The sequence below is a fragment of the Urocampus carinirostris genome, chromosome 15, assembly GCF_059441175.1.
Source record: "Urocampus carinirostris isolate Australia breed hairy pipefish chromosome 15, RoL_Ucar_1.0, whole genome shotgun sequence".
Classification (NCBI taxonomy): Eukaryota; Metazoa; Chordata; class Actinopteri; order Syngnathiformes; family Syngnathidae; genus Urocampus; species Urocampus carinirostris.
Genome location: NC_142363.1, coordinates 25,394,534 through 25,400,098, shown reverse-complemented (window position 1 = coordinate 25,400,098; position 5,565 = coordinate 25,394,534). Strand labels below are relative to the sequence as shown.

The 5,565-nt window shown below is 38.7% G+C and overlaps 1 long non-coding RNA gene across 1 annotated transcript; it reads left to right on the top strand.

The window, feature by feature from the left end:
• Positions 1 to 978: 978 nt before the first annotated feature.
• Positions 979 to 5,357, top strand: LOC148351957 (uncharacterized). The gene is made up of 3 exons (XR_015852941.1): positions 979 to 1,066; positions 4,368 to 4,794; positions 5,023 to 5,357. It is a non-coding gene; the product is annotated as an uncharacterized LOC148351957 (long non-coding RNA).
• Positions 5,358 to 5,565: the final 208 nt, after the last annotated feature.

The window sequence follows — 5,565 nt, the reverse complement described above, 5'->3', positions numbered from 1 at the left end:
ATTTTAATTGTTGTTGTTATTAATATTATGCACATTTTTTAAAAGAAGGAAAATTATTTACCTTAAGTAATAATGTTTTTTATGTTAATAAACAGGGTTCAGTTTCCATACTTCAAATATTTCTGTATTTTATTATTATCATTATTATTTTGAGTGTTATTATAAATGTCATTACTGTATAACTTTTTTTGCTCACCTGAAATAGTGTTTTTTTTCCGTTTCCTTATCCGTGGGTTTAGTTTTGATATTTCAGATATTTCGGTAATGTATTATTTTTAATATTTTTAATAGTATTACTAAATTGGATTATTTTCAAGAGATTGTCAACCTAAAATTGCTTTTTTTTCCCCTAAACATAGGTTAGTTCTTTTATTTTAATTTTTTTAATTATCTTTTTTTAATTGCATACCTGAAATACTGTTTTGTGGGTTCATAACCTTAGGTTTAGTTTGAATATTTCAAAGTTTATTGTTATTATTTTGTCATAATTGAAAATAGTTTTAAAATAACAGTTCGGTTTAGCTAAAATATTTTTTTCTATTGCAAGATGTATCCGTGCAAAAATATGTTTAAAAATTATAAAGATGAATGCTTAAAAACGTACAAAAGTTCGAAGAAGTTGGAACATTTAATAAATTGTTAAATTATTCTAAGAAGTAACCATGTTCTGTTAAGTGAGCTATACTGTATTAATTTACATTCTATAATTAAATCATTTTTAAACGAATATTATTACACTACGAATTAATTTTTCTTCACGATAATCCGTTTATCTTGAAGTGTTTTATGTGTGGCTTTTTTTGGCTACAGCAAAAATAAAAATAAACTGCATCAAGCAGTAGTTAACCAAATTTAAAATGTGTTACAATAGAAGAAAACAAAAGTTAACAAAACTAAACAACAAAAATATTACGATACATCACGTATCTCATCACACATAAAGCGTTGTTCTAATTGAAACCTGTAGGTGGTAGTATAACCACAACTGCGAAACCTTTTCATCTCCAAGATGGCGGCGCCCGCGAAAGTTGGTTTCCTGTTCTTCAATGTATTTGGGAGAATGAAGGTGAGTAATGTTTTGTTTAAAATAATTTGAGTTGAAGATTTTGTCATTTTTGATAAGTAGTGTCACAAATTTTTCATTTTGTAGTTCAGTAAAAGCTGTATTAATCAAACCTCTGTCAAAATTAGGTCAAACCTTTGCCTCTTTCTGTTTTGCCCTTTGTCTCTCCTTTCTTTTATTTTCCTCTATTGAGTAATATTCAATCAAAATCAGGGTTGTCTTTATTGCCATTTAACATTGTATACAATGAGATTAGACATGACACCCAAGGATAAAAGGAGGGTGTATTTGAATGCCACACTGCTACGTATTCAATCTGCTTTCTCTTTTTTTTTCTCCTGCATTCCTTGAACAGATTGTATTCCTTTGGTGTCCTCGATGAATAATTTATTCACTGATTGGCGTAGTGTGTACAAGAACATGTATTCAAAATGTAAATAAACAGATAAAACACGTCATTTTGAGGAATAATTATACATTACAGTATCAAACAGTTGTCTGAGCTAGAGAGGCTCACCCAATTGTCAAGGCCAGCCATGTTTATTTCTACAGCCCTAAGTCAAAATAAGTCTTAAACGACTGCACAGAATACTATTACACCATCCCCTGATCTAAAACCAACATGAGGGCAAGGAAAAACTCAACAACCTCAAAATGAGGAATTGAAGAAACCTTAAGAAGGGGACCGCTCATAAGGTAATCCCCCTCCCAGGATGACCAGCCCAAAATGGATTTTGCAAGGGAGGAGGTCATTCATAAGCTAAAGTATATGTGTGTTTTAAGGCTAGATTTAAACAGTTCCCCTTAAGATGCAGATGGAATCTGAGAGGGCAGAGCATTCCACAGAACCGGGGCCCCAATGGAGAATGGTCTTGAACCTGCGGATTTCTTCTTGGCTCTTGGTATCACTAGAAGACAAGCAATGGATATGTAGATACAATCTAGATTACTTTAGAAGAGTATTTATTTCCAGAGAAAGGAATCGATATTGTATAGTTTATAGCAGGGATATCAAGTATGCAGCCTGCAGGCCAGATAAGGCCAGTCAAGGGATTGAATCCGGCCCGCGAGACAACACTGAGAAGAGCAAGAGAAAAATGAGATTCACTTTAAATATGTCCATTTGAATTTGCTAAAACTAAGCGCCACTCCCAAATCAACTGTTTTTCTTTCGGTCTCTTTCTCTTTCTTTCATTCGCTTTTTCTTTCACTCTTTCTCTATCTTTTTCTCTCTTTCTCTTTCTCTTTTTCTCTCATTCTCCCTTTCTCTTATTCTTTATCTCTCTTTGTCTCTCTCCCTACCTTTCTTTCCCTTTCTCTTTCTATCTGCCTTTCTCCTCCTTTCTCTCGTTCTGTGTATCTTGTTCTCTTTGGGGTTTTTTTCTCTTTCCATTTTATCTCTTTTTCATCTTTCACTTTCTCTTTTTCTTAGTTTTCTACCTCCTGACCCCTATCCTTTTTTCTCCGTCTCTCTCTCTCTCTCACTTTCTTTTCTTCCCTTTAATCTACTTGTCCGGCCCCGTGAGTGTTTTGTTTTTCAAAGTGGCCCCAGAGCTCAAATGGGGTTGGCAAGGTTGGGGTATAGAAACAGACGTTTTCTTTCTTGGATCTTCAGAAATAAGACACCAAAGTTACCCTAACACAGGCTCCACAATGCCCCCCTCATAAATTCTGTCTAAACACTAACTAGATCTAAATGAAAGAAGGACAGCATAAGGTTCTAACGGAACAAAACATGAAATAAAGAGGACGCAGGGAACGTACTTGTGCATGGATAGAAAAACTACATCATGTTTGTAGTGTTAAGGAATGGCAGAGGTTAGTCCTAAGCCCTCCAAAAGGAAGTCAGACACACTGTCTGGGGAAGACTTTGTTGACTCAGCTCAAGTAGGTTGGAAGGAGATTTTATTGTTAGTGAGAACAAGGCCAATTGTCTCCCACAAAGTAAAATGGCAAATGTCTCTCTTACTTACCCAGATATAGTGTTTTGGCACTTCGGGATAAACCTATTAAAATACTTGATAAAAAAAAAAAAATCAGGATAGATGAGGAATATTTTAAAGGTAGTACTTGCAGCCTGCCCCAAGTTGTAAGTCCATCATAAAAATGGTGTTATGAAAATATGGCAATGACATTTTGCGGCAACATTGTGCATAGGAATAAAATATGAAAATGACCTTTTCTAAAGACATGCAAGATACATTTCGCACTGTTTTGTCCACTTGTTTCTTTGAATCGACTCTAACCTACCTAAGATTAAATTAAATGTTTTTCCTCGTTCTGTTTTTGTCTTTTATTTCTTATTTATTTTCTTTTTTCATGTGTTTAAATTATTTCCTCGTTTTCTTTTCTTCTTTTTCCATCTTTTTTTCCCCTTCTTTCCTTTATTTATTTTATTTTTGCTTCCCCTATTTTTTCTTTTAAGAAAATTTGGGTCATTGCTGTCTTCTTACAGAAACCATATCATTTTCCATTATCAAACAATTTTGAAAAAGCGCCAAGGAGCCACCAAGGATCGCCAAAGAGTTGCATGCGGCTCCAGAGCCGCCTGCTGCCAAAATACAGCGACACCACACTGTCTGTTTTAAAATATCAAAAGGCAAAATTCCCCTGAAAGCACCAAACCACAGAACATAACACGAGACAAGGTTATCTTCTAATTTAGACGACGTAGACTAGAGCGATATTCCAGAAGCGACTCGACTAATTGAGTCGTGCGCAGACAAACTCATTATACACTCTGCAGCGCGTGAGTTCGGCTTCCATTACTGCGGTCAAGTATCCAGATGGAGGCCGACCACTCAGAGTGCTATCAGCTAATCTGCACGACAAACGACGACGAGCTAGCTCAAATTTTAGCGTGCGTTTTCTTTCCCCCCGCCGTAATATGTGATGACTTGGCGCTAAATTTCCACTTCTTCACTCAAAAGCTCACACAACTCTAGCTTGAAATCCCCTTGGTGTCATTCATTTTGCCCCTTAGGAGAAGTAGGACTTTTCATTAGCGTAAAATTGACTCTGAGTGAGTTTTTTTGAACTGTATTTGAGTCCCGGGAATGTTTTTTTTTTTGTCTTGAATAAATACATTTGGTTCATAATTGCTTACATCGGGGGTCACCAAGGTGGTGCCAGTGTAGCCCCCTAAGACAACGTGAGTAACCCATATTAGATAATACACCTTATGGTGCAACCTGGACACCTAGTCACTGATTATCCTAGGGTCATCGGGTGTTTCGGATCTTAGTCAGACACCCTCGCCCAGGCAACCCAGCCGAAGTTGATAAATCCCCCTACTTGTGTCCAGGTAACGCACTATGCCACGCCTCCCCCTCCTCTATCAGAGACAGCGTGAAGCCTTTTCAGCTGTTCCCAAAATGTTGTTGATGGCTCTTCGCCTATGCAGTCCACAAATACCAGTTCATGAGGACAAGGTGTAAGGACCTACCTGTAAAGCCCCTGCAGCCAACCTCAATTGGCCCGCAGCGGGCTCTCAACCCATTCCTCCGGCATTCGGCCACGGGATCGGCGTACTTTGCCTTCTTCCTCCCAGGGGACCGTCAGTTTAAGGAGCACTTTCTGCTTGTTGGCTTCAGACAACAGGACCATGTCTGGCCGGAGTGTTGTAGTTGCTATGATGTCTGGGACTTGCAACAGCTTCCCTATGTTCACCAGGTGCTGCCAGTCCCTTGCAGTTGTGAGCAGGCCCCCCTGAGTCTTCTTGGAGGGTTGAGGTATTTCTCCTGCTCGGACAAAGGAAATTTTGATCCGGGTATTTTTACTTTTATTAATGTTTTCTTATTTCCACAATATATTTTATAAATATAGTCATTATCTAGAGCAGATGTTTTTTTTTGCGGTGTTACCCTTGTTTGTATATCAATGGATTTTCTGATAATATTTTCGGTTGTCTGAATTTCCTGTATTTTTTTTGCACACCCGCACACAATTTGTTGTTAAAGCCAAACACCATCTATCCATCCATCCGGGGGCAGCAGCCTTAAGAGGGAAGCCCAGATGTCCCTATCCCCAGCCACTTCCTCCAGCTCAACCGTCGAGATCCCGAGGCGTTCCCATGCCACCCTAGAGACATAGTGTATCCAGCGTGTCCTGGGTCGCCCCCTGCCGGTGGGACATGCCCGTAACACGTCCCGAGGGAGGGAGGCGTCCATGCTGCATCCATTTGAGATGCCCGAGCCACCTCAACTGGCTCCTCTCAATGGGGAGGAGCAGTGGCTCTACATAGAGTCCCTCCCAGATATAAGCTTCTCACCTCATCTCTTAAGGCCCAGCCACCCTGCAGAGGTAACTCATTTCAACCACTTATATCCGGGATCGTGTCCTATCGATCATAACCCACAGTTCCTGACCATAAGTGAGAGTAGGAATGTAGATTGACCGGTAAATCGAGCCAAACTCCTAAATAATATAATTTTTTCAAATTTATTGTATACATCCATTATCTGCACTTCTTATCCTCGGTATGGTCGTGGGGGTGCTGGAAC